The sequence below is a fragment of the Lissotriton vulgaris genome, chromosome 1_1, assembly GCF_964263255.1.
Source record: "Lissotriton vulgaris chromosome 1_1, aLisVul1.2, whole genome shotgun sequence".
Lineage (NCBI taxonomy): Eukaryota > Metazoa > Chordata > Amphibia > Caudata > Salamandridae > Lissotriton > Lissotriton vulgaris.
Window position 1 is genome coordinate 1,394,880,769 of NC_141685.1, and position 19,373 is coordinate 1,394,900,141.

The following is a 19,373-nucleotide window of genomic DNA, read 5'->3' on the forward strand; positions in this document are numbered from 1 at the left end:
TACCCAAGCTTCCAGGTACCTTGTACGTTGCGAGCTTCTACACTGCACGCACACAGTATCGTGCGCCAAAGAATTACAGCAACTGTTGTGCGGCCTCCACTGCTCTGCATGCCACAGTATCACGCGCCGAAGGAACCACTCCACAGCCTTGCGCAATCTCGAAGCTGTTGCACAATCCTCATACACCAAGCGGAACACTTCTCAACCTGGTGTAGCTCCGCAAGATCATAATTCCTGTGCCTTCGTATTGGCCCATTTCACTGGATAAATAAAAAAATACTTCCTGCAATGCCATCCACAGCATGTACTCCTAGAAATATCTGCCAGGAGACAGTTGAATGACGTAAGTCCTCCACAATCGTCGCCAAAATTGTAGTGCACAAATGAAGAAGAACTCAGTAGAATTGTACTATTTTATTACAAGTACAATAGAGTTGGGGCCAACACGTCCACACTCCACTGTAGGCAGGAACCAACTGTCATCACTAAAACATGCATGCATAACCTCATAATGACCTAACGCATTCAAGAGTGGCCTGCTCGTAAGAAGTCCCTAACCGAAGGCCCCCTTAGCACCATCGGCTAACACTGGGCCGCTGCACTCTACCCCCAGCCGCCCCAGTTCCGCTGGTGTTTCAAATAGAGTACCTAACTGGACCGTGGGAAACCTTGGTCCTAACCCCCAAAACTCCCCTTGGTAAGATGTTTACTTACCTGTGAATCCACTAACATTTTTTCCTATGGGAATCCATGTTATGAGATTTTGGGACTAAAATGTTCTAAGTGTTAAATTGTGGGTTTGTATGGCGAAAACAAACTGTAACTCAAACCAAGAAAAGTCTTACTTATCTTGTATTGTGAGATCATTGGTGTGGTATCTAGGCATACCACCCCCAGTATTCAAATGAATCTAAACGTAACCGTAGTATTCTCAAAGTAATTAATTTGTAATGTAAATAGCTTTTTGAATAAATACCAACCTGTAACAATTGCAAATCCCTCCTCACTTGTATTTCTCTGTGAAGGTTTACAATTGCAAATGTAATCTACCTACCTGTACCAAGTCTTTCTTGGTTCTAGAAATAAAATGCAATTCTACCTTTTTTATACTTACCTATTTGGTCTGGATTCAGTCTCTGAGCGTGTGCATCAGTATTGATTGAGTGAATACAATTAATGCTTAACACACCCTCTGGATAATCCCAACTGCTCACCCACACTACCCTAAAGAGAGCTGTTAAGTGAGTATGTTGATGCATTCTTTTATTTTATTAGTTGAAATGGCAAAGAAGAAAGACACTGTAGGTTGCATAGTATGATCAAGGGCTATTGTACGAGGGACAGAGGGGGAATTTTCCAGAGGATACATTGTTGTCTCAGTGTGACGTTAATTTTAAAAGGCACATAATATGCTATTAATGCTTTTCTATTGAAAGGACGGAGACTGTGGGTTGTTCTGGCTTGCATGGAGTATCCAATGCCACCCAGACTAGGAAATTGTTTTAAAGCAGAGTTCTTGCGAGGCAGGGTGGGTTACGCTGTGATGGTGGTGTGATGGTGGGTGTGCGGAAGTTCTGGATTGTTACTAAGAGTTAACGGCGTTTGTCCTTTAGTCAAGGACGGGAGCGTTCTTGAAGAATGCAAGCGTCTATTGTGGATTAAGTAGTCACTTTTGTACTGTGTTCTATGGTAGGTGCTCCCTGACCGCCCCGCCCACCCAAAACCCGACCATCGCTCATAAAAAGCAGTGATCTACGCTGCGCGGGAGCGCGCGGGAGCGCCCGGGGCTAAGCCCGGGCAAAGGGCGGGCCCTCTGTGGCCCGAGGAGACTGGACTGGGCCAGAAATTCTGGTCGAGTATATATAGCACCCAACCCATCTCTCATTCATCTTGAATACACGGGTTATGTCCTGCCGTGAAACAAGAAGTATGGCCGCTGCAGGAGCTAAAAAACTCACAGGGATCCTGGACGACTTCATCACCCGCACACATGCACGTTCGAGGCATGTGGGCTGCTGAATTCATATCTGTGCATAGATCGCCGCCTAGTGTTGGGTCCGGATGATTGCACATTGTTGTCCTGGAAGAGTCTTCGAAGTATCACGAGATAGGTGGCTCCTCCCCTGGACTACAGTGCGCATGGGCATCGCCTCCATCCCCAGATTGTTTTTTTCCGCCATTGGGTTCGGATGTGTTTCGGTTCCCTCTGTCGGAACCGATAGTAGTTTTACGATTCTACTTGAGACCAAAAGGTCTTTAGGCTGGGCGTCGGTATTGTTTCGTTCGGGTTATTTTATTCTCAGCTCTGAACGCGTCCTGCCCCTCCGCGTGCTCTCGGCGCGGACGGGCCTACTCGACGCTGCAAGTTCCTGAACATGGAACGGACTCCGTTCAAGAGGTGCCCGGTGTGCACCTCCAAGTATTCACACCTCGACGTGCACCCTGTGTGCAACAAGTGTTTATCACCGGACCATGACGAGGCCAGGTGTATGGCCTGCTCAAAGTTCCGGTGCAAGAAGACCCTAAAGCATCGTCGGGCCGCTCGACTCCAGGCCCAGTTGTCGGCACCCCCTGCGCCCCTGCCGGACAACATCTTTGAAGGATTTGAAGAAGACGAAGATGTCTTTCAGGTTTCGGACTCTGGCCCTGCGTCGGAGGGAGAGGACTACGACGCAGGAGATGAGGAGTTTGATGAGGCCGGCGACGAGGTAGGGGACGACGATGGGGCCATTGCCACTGTGGGGGATAGCTCGGAGGAGGAGCACCCCCAGACTTATTTAGGGGCCAATCCGCAACATACGGCCCAGGTCAAGGGATCGCCTTCGGGCCTTACCCAAGATCTTACTAATAGTCCAACTGCCCCGCCTCTCGGCCCGGCCGCGGACGTTTCTGAGGCGCCACTCCCGTTGAAGAAAACGAAAGTGAAGCCATCGGGATCTGCACCATCGGTTTCGAAACCGAAAGTGAAAGCTCCACTGGTGGGGCAGAAGGCTCTAGAGGCGTCAACACCTAAGAAAGTCAAAATGGCCGACTTAAAAAGCCACGCCAAAATGGCCGACCCCAAGGCCTCGGTGTCGACGCCGAAGACGAAGGTGGCCGACGCGGCTGCGTCGGCGCCGAAGATGGTCGAGGTCGACGACCCGAAAAAGGCTCCGAAGAAGCGCCAAAGCGACTCCAAGGCTCCGGCCGTGCCGGCTCCGACTGTCGGGGCCAAGGATGGCAAGGTGTCGACTCCGAAGACGCTGCCCCCGGCAGACTCGACTCCCGACTCAGGGAAATCGCTCGAAACAGTCAAGCCCTCTCCAGCCTTGACGAAGAAGGTCGTCGAATCCCTCCAACGGATTCGAAACGCTGAGGTTCCCGTACCAGAGGGAGTGAAGCCGAAGCCCGCATCGAAGCCGGTGAAGGCGCAAACGCCTATTCGCTACACCCTGCCGCCAAAGTCGACGCCGAAAGCCTTCGCTCCTAAGCAGGGGACGGACGTGCCTTCGAAGGAGGTGTCGACGCCCAAGGCGTCGATGGCGGGGTCAAAGCCTCGGCTCCAGCCACTCGCTGAGGAAGAGCGCCATGAGGTCATCATCGACGCCAATACTGGGAAATTGTCCCTCCTCAAACGGAAAATCACCACGGAACCGGTGCTTGAACATTTTCGGATTCCACTTAAAAACAAGAAGGACTCGGCGGGCGCTTCGGCCCCTATGGAACCTTCGTCTCCCAAACAAGTGGAATGTTCTCCTACGCGTTCTAACGCAGGGGAAGGTGACGATGATGAGGAGGTCGAGTACAACTATCCGGCGTACTCGGATCCGGAGGAGGAACATGAACCTTGGTCGGCCGGAGCCGACCCAGATGACCCACAATCGGGTCAGGAACCGCAGCTCTTTGCGGCAAAGACCTCACCGACGGAGGACTCTGCAGCCTTCAACGCCTTGATTGAAAGGGCCGCAGCTAACCACGATGTCGAGCTCCACTCAGATCCTGTGGATGTGGACTTTTTGTTCGACACTTTCTCGGTGGCCGAGAAGTCGGTCAAGACATTGCCAATGCTCAAAGGAGTGCTAAAGCACGCGCCGGAGGTCTTCAAGGAGCCCACTCGGGCGCGTGTCATCAACCCTCGAATTGATAAAAAGTATAAGGCAGCGCCCTCGGATCCAACATATATCAAGGGACACCTGCCACTGGACTCTTTGGTTGTATCCAACGCTCGGAAGAGGGCGAATTCACAGACAACTGGTGACGCTCCTCCCCCGGACAAAGAGTCGAAAATATTCGAGGCCTCAGGGAAAAGGATTGCTGCACAGGCAGCTAACATCTGGCGTATTTCTAACACGCAGGCCCTACTTGCACGCTACGATAGGGCTCACTATGACACCCTAGAGACACTGTTGCAGCGCTTACCTGACCAGTACAAGGAGGCTGGGGAGATGTTAATTCAGGAGGGCAAGCTAATCACTAACGCTTCCATCAAATGTGCGCTAGATGTGGCTGACACTGCCTCCAGGGCAATCAACACTAGTGTGTTACTGAGAAGGCATGCATGGCTTCGCATATCAGGCTTTAAACCAGATATCCAAACCACCATACTCAACCAAACAGTTAATCCTGACCACCTGTTCGGCCCTGAGGTGGATGCGACACTGGAAAAAATGAAAAAAGACACAGACCCTGCTAAATCTATGGGGGCCCTCCAATCTCAGCAGTTTCGGGGTGGTTCCTTTCGCCGCTCCAATTCCAGAGGCACCTCCAGGGGTCAAGCATCGCAATCCACCTAGTATTATAAAGGCAATACCCAGACCTCATACACTAACAAGGGTAGAGGTGGCTACAGAGGCAACAATGTCAAGGGCAGGGGACGTGGAAACAATAGCTCCAGGTCCACCGCCGCCAACAAGCAGTGACGTCTTGTCACTGCCCCCCGACCACTCAACACCGGTCGGGGGGAGACTCCAGCAGTTCCTGCCCGCGTGGAAATCCATCACCACGGACAGGTGGGTGAGATCTCTTATCCAGTACGGTTACTGTCTGGAACTTACTTCCACTCCACCAAACATTCCTCCAAGAAGCCGTCCTATGTCCGGCGAGCACTTGCACTTGTTGCAGCAGGAGGTCACAGTCATGCTGCAAAAAGGGGCAATCGAGCTCGTTCCACTGCAAGAAAGGGGGACAGGGGTTTACTCCCTGTACTTTTTGATCCCCAAAAAGGACGGATCCCTCAAGCCCATCCTGGACCTCAGGCCCCTCAACTGGTATATTCTCTCGGTGCACTTCCATATGCTCACGTTACAGCAGGTTCTCCCTCTGCTTCAGCAAGGGGATTTCCTGGCCACACTGGACCTGAAGGATGCGTACTTTCATATTCCCCTGCATCCTTCACACAGGAAGTATCTCAGATTCACAATCCTAGACCAGCATTACCAGTTCAGGGTTCTGCCGTTCGGGGTCACCACAGCGCCAAGGGTCTTTACGAAGTGCCTGGCGACTGTGGCGGTGCATCTGCGACGCCAGAACGTCCACGTCTATCCTTATCTGGACGACTGGCTCATTCAGGCAAGGACACAACAGCAGTGCGCAGACCACGTGTCCCGCACTATTCATCTCCTGCACGATCTGGGATTCTCGCTGAACTATCCAAAATCTCATCTCCACCCCGCCCATGTACGGCAGTATCTGGGCGCGACAATAGACACGCTGGCAGCCACTGCGCAGCCAAATTCAGTGAGAATCGCCAGCATCCAGACTCTGATCCAACGATTCAGACCTCAGCACTCGCTTCCTGCGAGGGTGTTCATGCAGTTGATAGGCATGATGGCCTCCTGCATCTCCATCGTCCAGCATGCAAGACTACATATGCGTCCGCTTCAGGAGTGCTTGGCACGTCAGTGGACTCAGGCTCATGGGCAACTGACAGACCTAGTGTTGGTGAGCGGTCGGGCGTACAACTCTCTGCATTGGTGGAATCCACTGAACCTTTGCAAGGGCCGACCGTTCCAGGAGCCTGTGCCACAGATTATCCTGACGACGGACGCTTCTCTCCAGGGATGGGGAGCGCATGTACTCCATTACACGGTGCAGGGACTATGGACACTACAGCAGAGGAAGATGCACATCAACGTTCTAGAACTGATGGCAATCTTCATGGCTTTAAAGGCATTCAAAGTACATCTGTCCAACAAGGTTGTGTTGATCCGGACGGACAACATGACGGCCATGTACTACATCCAAAAGCAGGGAGGCACACACTCTCCGCAGCTGTCTCATCTGGCTCAGAGCATGTGGAAGTGGGCCATTCAGAGGAACATCTTCCTCATGGCGGAGCATCTCCCGGGCAAAGACAACCAGATGGCGGACCTGCTCAGCAGGCACAGCCACCAAATGCACGAGTGGGAGATACACCCATCAGTACTCCAACCGTACTTCCAAAGGTGGGGTCATCCAGAGATAGACCTGTTCGCCACAAAGGAGAACGCAAAATGCCAAAGCTTCGCCGCCAGGTTCCCACACCCGCAATCACAGGGCAATGCGATGTGGATGAACTGGTCAGGCAGATTTGCGTACGCTTTTCCCCCAGCACCTCTGATACCGCTGGTGGCACGCAAACTCAGGCAGCACTCGATGACTCTCATCCTGGTTGCTCCGACGTGGGCTCGCCAACCATGGTACACCACGTTTCTGGAACTCTCCGTGGTACCGCATCAAAGGCTTCATCTCACCCCCAGCCTTCTGACGCAGAGCCATGGCGACATTCAGCACCCAGATCCGCAACAGCTCAACCTGGCGATCTGGCTCCTGAAGTCCTAAAGTTTGGCTATCTCAATCTTCCCCCCGATTGTATGGACATCATTCGGGAGGCAAGGAAGCCCACTACTCGAGCTTGTTACGCAGCCAAGTGGAAACGTTTTGTCATGTACTGTGTAAACCACAATATTGACCCACTGGACGCTTCCATTCAGAACATTATTTGCTACCTGTTCCACCTGTACCAATGTAATTTGGCGTACTCTTCCATCCGCATTCATTTGTCTGCGATGGCAGCATACCTTCAGAATAGGCAACACCTATCCCTCTTTAAGGTCCCTGCTATCAAGGCTTTTCTGGAAGGACTCAAAAGAGTCATTCCACCGCGGACACCACCAGCTCCAGAATGGAACCTCAATGTGGTTCTTACGAGGCTGATGGGTCCTCCCTTTGAGCCACTGCACTCTTGTGAGCTTCAGTTTCTGACTTGGAAGGTTGCTTTCTTAGTAGCAATTACATCGCTACGGAGGGTTAGCGAGTTGCAGGCGCTCACCATCCAGGAACCTTTCTTCCAAGTACACGCTAACAGGGTGGTGCTCCGCACTAACCCTAAATTCTTACCCAAGGTTGTATCTCAATTTCACATGAACCAAACCATTGAGTTGCCAGTGTTTTTTCAAAACCCAGAATCACTGGCGGAGCGGATGCTCCACACCCTTGATGTTAAAAGAGCCTTGATGTACTACGTCGACAGGACTAAAGATTTTCGTAAGACCAAGCAACTCTTTGTTGCTTTTGCCTCACACCACAAGGGAAATGCTATCTCCAAAGCTGGGATCGCTAGGTGGATAGTGAAATGCATTCAGATCTGTTACGCTAAAGCTAAACGCACTCTCACAATTCCACCAAGAGCCCACTCCACTAGAAAGATGGGGGCCTCTATGGCTTTCCTAGGTAACATTCCCTTAGAAGATATTTGTAGAGCAGCTACATGGTCTACCACGCATACTTTCACTAAGCATTACTGTGTAGATGTGCACTCTAAACAGCAGGCAGCTGTTGGCCAGGCTGTTCTCAAAACGCTTTTTCAAACGGCTGCAGCTGGCACGGGCGGCCGCCGCTAATGGAGGGATTGCTATGTATTCTATGCACAGATATGAATTCAGCAGCCCACATGCCTCGAACTGCAAATGCTACTTACCAGTATGCATCTGTTCTTGGCATGTAGGGCTGCTGACATTCATATCGCCCGCCCTCCTCCCCGGCGCCTGTAGCAGCTGCAGTATTTTTTTCTTTACACATATTTTCATACTCTTAGCATAGGGCATCACTCACATATGTCACTCCATCTCTGCCAATGGCTAAAAACAATCTGGGGATGGAGGCGATGCCCATGCGCACTGTAGTCCAGGGGAGGAGCCACCTATCTCGTGATACTTCGAAGACTCTTCCAGGACAACAATGTGCAATCATCCGGACCCAACACTAGGCGGCGATCTATGCACAGATATGAATGTCAGCAGCCCTACATGCCAAGAACAGATGCATACTGGTAAGTAGCATTTGCATTATCGACGAAGGGATAATTCTCATGGATAGGAGAGTTTCCCAAGACCTGGCTATGGCCAAGCGTTCTTCCCTTGGCCTCATCGCTGAGGCTCAGACACCGAAAACGGATTCCCGTCGAGAAGCGCAGGCCTTAGTACATCATCCCGGACCTAATGAGGACTCGGATGCCCTAAATATTGCCCAGGACCTGGAGGCTTCACCTAACCTTAACATATTGACTGAAAGTGGAACGCAATGTAGTGAGACAAATACTAGTAACCCTATAGTTAACCTAATAGAAAGAGCCCGGGTAGAAGGGGCAATCCCTAAACAAAAACGTAAAACCAACACCTCAACGGCTGCGAAAGGGAAGAAGGCTATTACCTTACCTAACCCTCGTAATATTGAAAAACCTTCAGTCAGTCTACCTATCCCCATAGAGGGCTTACCTCCCAACAACCCTGGTCTACTGCTGAGTCTCCCAGACGATACCATAATTGACCAAAGTCTGGAAGACATTTTGCAACTTAGTGGTCCTACAGGTAACTCAATAATAACACCTCCACTGGAGGAACCCGGTTCTAGTTCAAATAACACAGTAATCTTTAACATGATAAAAGCTTTACTAGAACCCATAGAGGTAAGATTACGCTGTTTGGAAACGGTCCTAAAAAATATACATAAGGACATAAGTGCCCCTAGCTTCACTTTTAATAAAAAGCCCACTCAAGTTACTAACTTACCTAAACCCACAAAGTCTATAACGGTTCCTAATAAAGCGTTGGAGACCAATAATATGACGGCTAAGAAACCCAGTAATACTTTAAATCAAGTAGGTTCTAAACCTAAACCCCCTGTTGTAGAGCAAACTAAGAAAACAGACACTACTCTGACCTCTTCTAAAAACAATACAATTTCCCAGCCCACACCCGGCGATGGTCTATCCCAGGCCCCCAATCTTGATACTCAGGATAAGGGTAAGGCTAGATCGCGTAGAAATATTCACCTCCCCCCGGATGCCGCACCCTATGTGGTTATCCTTACTGGAGTTACAGAACTTCGTTCGCCTGAAGAAGAATCATATCAGGCTCTCAAAAATAAAGTCTGTCACTGGTTAGCGAATAATTATCCCCTCCCACCAAACATACCCACCGACATTCTAATGATAGAGAGGACTCCCTGGGTAGGAGGCAATAGGAAACATTTGCAAGGGGACTGCGTGGTGGTTACTTTTGAAAATCCGGAGGTAGTAGATTTTATTTGTAACAGCAGGGCCCCAAGATACCAGGCCAGCAGGGTGACTGCTAGACCGCTTTCGTATTTTTATCTTCCCCACAATCAAGCGGATAATCGTTGGAGCTGGCTTAAAGGTTCACACAATCGCATTCCTAGACAAAGGCTTAACTTCCCCTGGGATATACAACCCCCAGTCAGGGAGGAGGGCTGGGATGGGGGGTGGAATTTGGTGGGGACTAGAGGAGGTAGACCACGTCAAGGTGGCCCCTTGCATGGCTCCCAACTCATCCATCCCTATTATTACCAGCAGCCACTAAATGGCCCATCTAATCCCTTGCATTTCCCTATAGCAAATCGCTTTGATTGTCTGTCAACTACAGACTGGGTGGACTGACATACCCAGGGCTTGCCAGGGGAATGTGGTGTTTGTGCAAATCCAACGCGTCCCCGCAAGGATGTTGGCATAGCGGACCCGATAATAGCTAATTTATCCCCCACACCCGGAACTAGCCCGATGATGAGAGAGAGCCGGGGCGCGGGTACATCGATTGCCCCTATCACAGACTTAGCTCTCTGTAAAGTCCTCACTTGGAATGTGGCAGGTCTAAACGCTAAGGCTTTAGACCCAACATGGCAAAGATTAATTAAACAATATCACATCCTAGGACTTCAAGAAACGTGGGATACAACACACAGTTTTTCCCTGGATGGATTTTGCAGCTTTTCTACTCCGGCAGTTCCAGGTGTAAGAGGGAGAGCAAAGGGTGGTTTACTCATCTTGTGTTCCCTGGATCTAGTAGGGGTTTCAAAAAACTAGATACCGCATTAACAAATGCCCTTGCGGTGGAGTGGACCCTCCCTAACTCAAAGATTTTTTTGCTGATTAATTTTTATAATTCAAAGGAGTCCACCATTGTAAATGAACATCTGATTTCGCTGTTAAATTTTTTGTCAGCCTATAGACGTGATTGCACTACCCTCCCGGAACTGGTTATTCTGGGGGATTTTAACATTCACCCCTGTGAGGGAGGTTGTTTTAACGATAGATATGGGGGTATACCATCCGAAGCCATTCCTCATTTTGAGCATACAACCGAAGGCGAGTACCTAGAGTTCCTACTAGCTAACCTAAACCTCTTCGAATTCAATCAAGGCATTAGCGAGCCTAGAGCCCCAACTTTTGTTGGGAGAGATGCCAACACGGTCATAGATTATATCTTTGTTTCAAATGGGGCCTTGGCAAAGGCACATGAGTATAGCGTGGTTGACCTTATTTCATCGGATCATTATCCTGTCCTCCTGACCTTGGATCTAGACTGCTTCCGTACTGGCAGCCCGCCAAGTATGGCAGCCCCAAAGGACTTGAAATCTAAAGAGCAGGGAAGGCGCTTGAAATGGGAGATGATTGTTCCAGATGAATTCTTTCACTCAATCGCCCAAGAGTCGGGGGCCAGTATGGCAGTGTGTTTGGACCCAACTGCTGAGGGCCCTAAGGTCTTCTCCGCTTATGAGGAGATCTGTTCCAGGATCAGCAAGAATTTGGAAAGAAGGTCAGCTGGGCAAGGGAATACAAAGACCCATAAATGGTTCAACAAGGAATGTTCGAGGATACACAGTGCTCTGCTGAAAGCCATTAAACAAAAACCCAGAGACACGTCATTAGTGGCCAAGCTAAGGAGGGAATACAAAACCACAATCCATAAGCGCAAAACCCAAATTAAGGAGGAAGCTTGGAATAGCCTTTTGTCTGTGGATGTGCTGAGAGACAGTAAAAAGTTTTGGGCCATTGTAAATCAGCCCTTTTTTTCTGACAATGGGCCAACGGATTTAGACTGTGTCATAGAGGATAACAGATGGCTAGACCATTTTGGCAAAATCTATGAGTCTACAGTCCCTGCCTCAACTGCCAAAACCCTTGACCACTCCAACTTGGTTATGGATTTTAACACCATGGAAGTCGAAAGGGCGATTAGAGATACCAGCAAACACAAGGCCCCGGGACCCGATGGGGTACCAGCAAATCTCTATATACAGTACCCACAATTCTGGTCAAAAATTTTAACAAACGTTTTTAATGCTATTCCGACAGCTGGCTTCCCACCCTCCTGGTCTACCTCTATAATTGTGCCTATATTCAAGAAAGGGAATAGGGCGGACCCGGCCTGCTATAGACCAATCTCCCTGTTGGACTCTGCCGTTAAGATCTTAGGCAGAGTCATCCTGCACAGAATGGGGGATTGGCTGGAGGAGAGCGGGATCCTTTCAGATTTGCAGTACGGGTTCAGGGCACACAGAGGGACAATTGACCAATGTTTGAACCTCCATCTAATCATTAGCAAATACACTGTGGTGAAGGGGGGGCTTCTTTATTTGGGGTTTATGGACCTATCCTCCGCTTTTGATTTGGTTAATCGCTCAAAATTATGGACCATCTTACGAAATTTGGGTTTGGACACTACCTTGGTTAGCTTTTTACATGACCTTCATTCTAATTTGTTTGCGTCTGTTAGGGCATCAAGGGATGGTAGGTGTACAGCAAAGTTTAGATCAGGGAGAGGGGTCAGACAAGGGTGCATCCTGGCCCCTCTTCTCTTTACACTGTACATCAACGCCTTGGGGAAATTTCTGAACCCAGCCACCCTGGACATTCCACGTATGGGGGGGCTACCTATCCCGGTCCTCCTATACGCGGATGACGCTGTCCTTATAGCGCGGACTGGCATAGGTCTTCAAAGACTTTTGGACCATTTCGGCCTTTTCATGGAAGCCCTTGATCTAAAAATTAACACCGTCAAGTCCCATGTTATGGTCGTTGGCTCTCGAAAGAAAAATATGAAGATTAGATCCTTCAGCTCTAACAATTCACCAATTTCGAGGGTGCCCTCCTTTTGTTACCTGGGCGTCACTTTTGACGAGAGAGGAACTTGGAAGCCACAAATGAAACTCAAGGAAAACGGAGTCATTAGATCCTCCTGAGCTTCTCCAAAAGATTGGGCTCGAAACCTATGGAAGCTATGACCAGGATCTACAGAGCCAAATGTATGGCAATCGCTTCCTACGGGGCAGACATTTGGGGCTATGTTCCAACTCCAGGCATACAAATTGCTGAAAACAACTTCATACGGGCTCTGCTGACTCTCCCGAAATCTTCTCCCACACATTCAACCCATAATGAATTAGGCATGGGTTATATCTCTGATCTTCTAAAAATTTCCCCAGTACTTTGCTGGATTAAAACCTGGACAAATGAAGAAATCAGCTTGAATCACTGCATCCTTAAAGATTGTATATCTCTGGACAAAGCTCATACTATTCCGTGGCTGGCATATGTTAGAGCGTTTGCAAAAACAACAGGTGATGGACCGAATGAGGATCAATGTCACACATTCAACCCAGTCAAAAGATCTGGGTCCTAATCCATCGTTTTTTTGCACTCCACACCACCCTGGGTTAGACAATGGCAATATGCAAATCAGCTCTGACCCTGTGCCCCATGGGAACAGTCCAGTCCGAACTACAAAAGCCATGTCCTTCCCAGAACGGAATCAAGCATCCGAGGACCGGACCGGTTTCGAGGTAACACCTCTCATCAGCCCGGCTAGCTTGACTCCAGTGGTGTGGAGTGCCTGGGACCCACGTCTGGGCATCCCCAGTACACTTATAGCGAGTTTGCAAAAACAACAGGTGATGGACCGAATGAGGATCAATGTCACACATTCAACCCAGTCAAAAGATCTGGGTCCTAATCCATCGTTTTTTTGCACTCCACACCACCCTGGGTTAGACAATGGCAATATGCAAATCAGCTCTGACCCTGTGCCCCATGGGAACAGTCCAGTCCGAACTACAAAAGCCATGTCCTTCCCAGAACGGAATCAAGCATCCGAGGACCGGACCGGTTTCGAGGTAACACCTCTCATCAGCCCGGCTAGCTTGACTCCAGTGGTGTGGAGTGCCTGGAACCCACGTCTGGGCATCCCCAGTACACTTATAGCGAGTTTGCAAAAACAACAGGTGATGGACCGAATGAGGATCAATGTCACACATTCAACCCAGTCAAAAGATCTGGGTCCTAATCCATCGTTTTTTTGCACTCCACACCACCCTGGGTTAGACAATGGCAATATGCAAATCAGCTCTGACCCTGTGCCCCATGGGAACAGTCCAGTCCGAACTACAAAAGCCATGTCCTTCCCAGAACGGAATCAAGCATCCGAGGACCAGACCGGTTTCGAGGTAACACCTCTCATCAGCCCGGCTAGCTTGACTCCAGTGGTGTGGAGTGCCTGGGACCCACGCCTGGGCATCCCCAGTACACTTATAGCGAGTTTGCAAAAACAGGTGATGGACCGAATGAGGATCAATGTCACACATTCAACCCAGTCAAAAGATCTGGGTCCTAATCCATCGTTTTTTTGCACTCCACACCACCCTGGGTTAGACAATGGCAATATGCAAATCAGCTCTGACCCTGTGCCCCATGGGAACAGTCCAGTCCGAACTACAAAAGCCATGTCCTTCCCAGAACGGAATCAAGCATCCGAGGACCGGACCGGTTTCGAGGTAACACCTCTCATCAGCCCGGCTAGCTTGACTCCAGTGGTGTGGAGTGCCTGGGACCCACGTCTGGGCATCCCCAGTACACTTATAGCGAGTTTGCAAAAACAACAGGTGATGGACCTAATGAGGATCAATGTCACACATTCAACCCAGTCAAAAGATCTGGGTCCTAATCCATCGTTTTTTTGCACTCCACACCACCCTGGGTTAGACAATGGCAATATGCAAATCAGCTCTGACCCTGTGCCCCATGGGAACAGTCCAGTCCGAACTACAAAAGCCATGTCCTTCCCAGAACGGAATCAAGCATCCGAGGACCGGACCGGTTTCGAGGTAACACCTCTCATCAGCCCGGCTAGCTTGACTCCAGTGGTGTGGAGTGCCTGGGACCCATGTCTGGGCATCCCCAGTACACTTATAGCGAGTTTGCAAAAACAACAGGTGATGGACCGAATGAGGATCAATGTCACACATTCAACCCAGTCAAAAGATCTGGGTCCTAATCCATCGTTTTTTTGCACTCCACACCACCCTGGGTTAGACAATGGCAATATGCAAATCAGCTCTGACCCTGTGCCCCATGGGAACAGTCCAGTCCGAACTACAAAAGCCATGTCCTTCCCAGAACGGAATCAAGCATCCGAGGACCGGACCGGTTTCGAGGTAACACCTCTCATCAGCCCGGCTAGCTTGACTCCAGTGGTGTGGAGTGCCTGGGACCCACGTCTGGGCATCCCCAGTACACTTATAGCGAGTTTGCAAAAACAACAGGTGATGGACCGAATGAGGATCAATGTCACACATTCAACCCAGTCAAAAGATCTGGGTCCTAATCCATCGTTTTTTTGCACTCCACACCACCCTGGGTTAGACAATGGCAATATGCAAATCAGCTCTGACCCTGTGCCCCATGGGAACAGTCCAGTCCGAACTACAAAAGCCATGTCCTTCCCAGAACGGAATCAAGCATCCGAGGACCGGACCGGTTTCGAGGTAACACCTCTCATCAGCCCGGCTAGCTTGACTCCAGTGGTGTGGAGTGCCTGGGACCCACGTCTGGGCATCCCCAGTACACTTATAGCGAGTTTGCAAAAACAACAGGTGATGGACCGAATGAGGATCAATGTCACACATTCAACCCAGTCAAAAGATCTGGGTCCTAATCCATCGTTTTTTTGCACTCCACACCACCCTGGGTTAGACAATGGCAATATGCAAATCAGCTCTGACCCTGTGCCCCATGGGAACAGTCCAGTCCGAACTACAAAAGCCATGTCCTTCCCAGAACGGAATCAAGCATCCGAGGACCGGACCGGTTTCGAGGTAACACCTCTCATCAGCCCGGCTAGCTTGACTCCAGTGGTGTGGAGTGCCTGGGACCCACGTCTGGGCATCCCCAGTACACTTATAGCGAGTTTGCAAAAACAACAGGTGATGGACCGAATGAGGATCAATGTCACACATTCAACCCAGTCAAAAGATCTGGGTCCTAATCCATAGTTTTTTTGCACTCCACACCACCCTGGGTTAGACAATGGCAATATGCAAATCAGCTCTGACCCTGTGCCCCATGGGAACAGTCCAGTCCGAACTACAAAAGCCATGTCCTTCCCAGAACGGAATCAAGCATCCGAGGACCGGACCGGTTTCGAGGTAACACCTCATCAGCCCGGCTAGCTTGACTCCAGTGGTGTGGAGTGCCTGGGACCCACGCCTGGGCATCCCCAGTACACTTATAGCGAGTTTGCAAAAACAACAGGTGATGGACCGAATGAGGATCAATGTCACACATTCAACCCAGTCAAGGGATCTGGGTCCTAATCCATCGTTTTTTTGCACTCCACACCACCCTGGGTTAGACAATGGCAATATGCAAATCAGCTCTGACCCTGTGCCCCATGGGAACAGTCCAGTCCGAACTACAAAAGCCATGTCCTTCCCAGAACGGAATCAAGCATCCGAGGACCGGACCGGTTTCGAGGTAACACCTCTCATCAGCCCGGCTAGCTTGACTCCAGTGGTGTGGAGTGCCTGGGACCCACGCCTGGGCATCCCCAGCACACTTATAGCGAGTTTGCAAAAACAACAGGTGATGGACCGAATGAGGATCAATGTCACACATTCAACCCAGTCAAAAGATCTGGGTCCTAATCCATCGTTTTTTTGCACTCCACACCACCCTGGGTTAGACAATGGCAATATGCAAATCAGCTCTGACCCTGTGCCCCATGGGAACAGTCCAGTCCGAACTACAAAAGCCATGTCCTTCCCAGAACGGAATCAAGCATCCGAGGACCGGACCGGTTTCGAGGTAACACCTCTCATCAGCCCGGCTAGCTTGACTCCAGTGGTGTGGAGTGCCTGGGACCCACGTCTGGGCATCCCCAGTACACTTATAGCGAGTTTGCAAAAACAACAGGTGATGGACCGAATGAGGATCAATGTCACACATTCAACCCAGTCAAAAGATCTGGGTCCTAATCCATCGTTTTTTTGCACTCCACACCACCCTGGGTTAGACAATGGCAATATGCAAATCAGCTCTGACCCTGTGCCCCATGGGAACAGTCCAGTCCGAACTACAAAAGCCATGTCCTTCCCAGAACGGAATCAAGCATCCGAGGACCGGACCGGTTTCGAGGTAACACCTCTCATCAGCCCGGCTAGCTTGACTCCAGTGGTGTGGAGTGCCTGGGACCCACGTCTGGGCATCCCCAGTACACTTATAGCGAGTTTGCAAAAACAACAGGTGATGGACCGAATGAGGATCAATGTCACACATTCAACCCAGTCAAAAGATCTGGGTCCTAATCCATCGTTTCTTTGCACTCCACACCACCCTGGGTTAGACAATGGCAATATGCAAATCAGCTCTGACCCTGTGCCCCATGGGAACAGTCCAGTCCGAACTACAAAAGCCATGTCCTTCCCAGAACGGAATCAAGCATCCGAGGACCGGACCGGTTTCGATCCGATGGATTTAGGCCCAGATCCTTGTACTGGGGTGAATGTAAGACATTGATCTACATTCTGTCCATCAAATTGTTTTTTGTAATTTTCTCCCTGAGTGTACTGGGGTAGCTCAGACGTGGGTCCCAGAGCCTCCACACCACTGGAGTCAAGCTAGCCGGGCTGATGAGAGGTGTTACCTCGAAACCGGTCCGGTCCTCGGATGCTTGATTCCGGTCTGGGAAAGATATGGCTGTTGTAGTTCGGACTGGACTGTTCCCATGGGGCACAGGGTCAGAGCTGATTTGCATAAAGCCATTATCTGAACCAGGGTGGTGTGGAGTGCAAAAAACGATGGATTTAGGCCCAGATCCTTGTACTGGGGTGAATGTAAGACATTGATCTACATTCTGTCCATCAAATTGTTTTTTGTAATTTTCTCCCTGAGTGTACTGGGGTAGCTCAGACGTGGGTCCCAGAGCCTCCACACCACTGGAGTCAAGCTAGCCGGGCTGATGAGAGGTGTTACCTCGAGTCCGGTCCGGTCCTCGGATGCTTGATTCCGGTCTGGGAAAGATATGGCTGTTGTAGTTCGGACTGGACTGTTCCCATGGGGCACAGGGTCAGAGCTTATTTGCATAAAGCCATTATCTGAACCAGGGTGGTGTGGAGTGCAAAAAACGATGGATTTAGGCCCAGATCCTTGTACTGGGGTGAATGTAAGACATTGATCTACATTCTGTCCATCAAATAGTTTTTTGTAATTTTCTCCCTATATGTTAGAGCGGCATGTGCGAGGCTAGGGCGTCTGGAAATGTACTCTCTACCGCAACATCTCGAAAAAGAGGACGCAAAGTGGGTGAAGCAGCACTTTCGGACTTTGTTGGAATGCGAAAGAGAATCGTCTGAACTTAGCAAACCTACGGTCAGATTACTTTTTCAACTTTCCACAACCACAGCTATGGAACCCTATTTAAAATATGTCACAAAGCCCTACCATCGCTTTCTGCTCATAAGGTTTAGATTTAATTTGATCCATCTTATTCTTGGCACGCACACAGAATGGGGTACACCAGAAAATGTTCCCCCTTGCACATGTGACTGTTTTTCAACACAGGACACTTTGCACTTGGTCATGTTCTGTGAGCACTACCTGGTGCCGCGAAAAAAATTCCTTGTTCCCATCTTGAAACTTCTGAATTTCGTTCAGGTACGGCCAGCATTACTATACCTTCAGATGCTGAACTCAGTGCCGGTTGCATATGGCGTAGCTTGTTTTTTAGTAGCAGCCGCCAGACAGAAAAAATTAAGAGCTGCCGCACCACTAAATCATCAAATTTGACTTCCTGTATAAACTCTGGCGAGAATGTCTTTTATATGCTGATATAGGTGTTCCCCATATCTATCAAATCCCTTTTTCTTAATGAATGTGCCCCTTTTTTTTGTTTTTAGAACGAGTAGCAATCAATTCTTTTTCATCTGTTTAATTGTTTTTTAAATCTGATTTTATGTATCATGTACTGCTTTTATGGTTTTAATTAACCGAATAAAGTTTTTTTTTTTTTTTTGACTGACAAGGTGCATTTGTGTTGGAAATTTGCCTAAGGCTTGTGAGTACAGCAGTGGTTTGTGGTGTGGGAGAGGGGATTCATTAATGTATGTGTTGGCCGGATCCCAGGAGGATGTATGAAGAAAATCACTAAGAAGTCTGCTTAGGTCCAAGTTGATAAGCTTTCACTTTGAAAGCTGGTCTGTTTAGTGATTCATGCAGTTATCTCGTGAGGTGCGATATGTTTACTCTTCAGACTAAATCGAGAGACAGTGTGGTAGAAGTAGTCAAGTTGAGGGTGATGGCAACTTTTCTTTGTGCCTCATTCGAATAAGGATTACATAGTTGGTATGCTTGAGACATTCCGTGAAGGTTCTTATGGTTTTCAGGTAGCCCTCAGTAGTAGTTCATTTAGCGCTGGATTTAGGTTAGCATTGCATCATTTTAGATGGCAACTTGCGCATACCATGCTATTGGATGTCTCAGGGTCATAACAAGAGTCACCGGTTGAGAGAGCAACCTAGTTCCACAGTAGCCAATTTCTTTTTCAAGGCCAGATTGTCAAATGGCAGTTAGCTGTGGCAGGCAAATCACGTTCAGGACTGCCTGCATGGAACGTGCACACAATGGAGAATTAATGTTAAAGGTATGTAACTTTTCCCTTCCTGAATGATGAGACAAGATGCTTAGTTTTTATCTGTGTTATACCAACAGATTGTGTCTGAGGCTGACCCTAATCTTGTAGAAGCTATCTAGTTATTAGATTTCCCACATTATTAGATGTAGTGGAGATTCT

General features: G+C 49.3%; 1 protein-coding gene across 7 annotated transcripts in view; it reads left to right on the plus strand.

Moving 5' to 3' along the window:
- The window catches only part of KMT2E (lysine methyltransferase 2E (inactive)), a 1,891,352-nt gene that overhangs the window by 1,212,629 nt on the left and 659,350 nt on the right, over positions 1 to 19,373 (plus strand). The gene's annotated exons all lie outside the window — the stretch shown is intronic.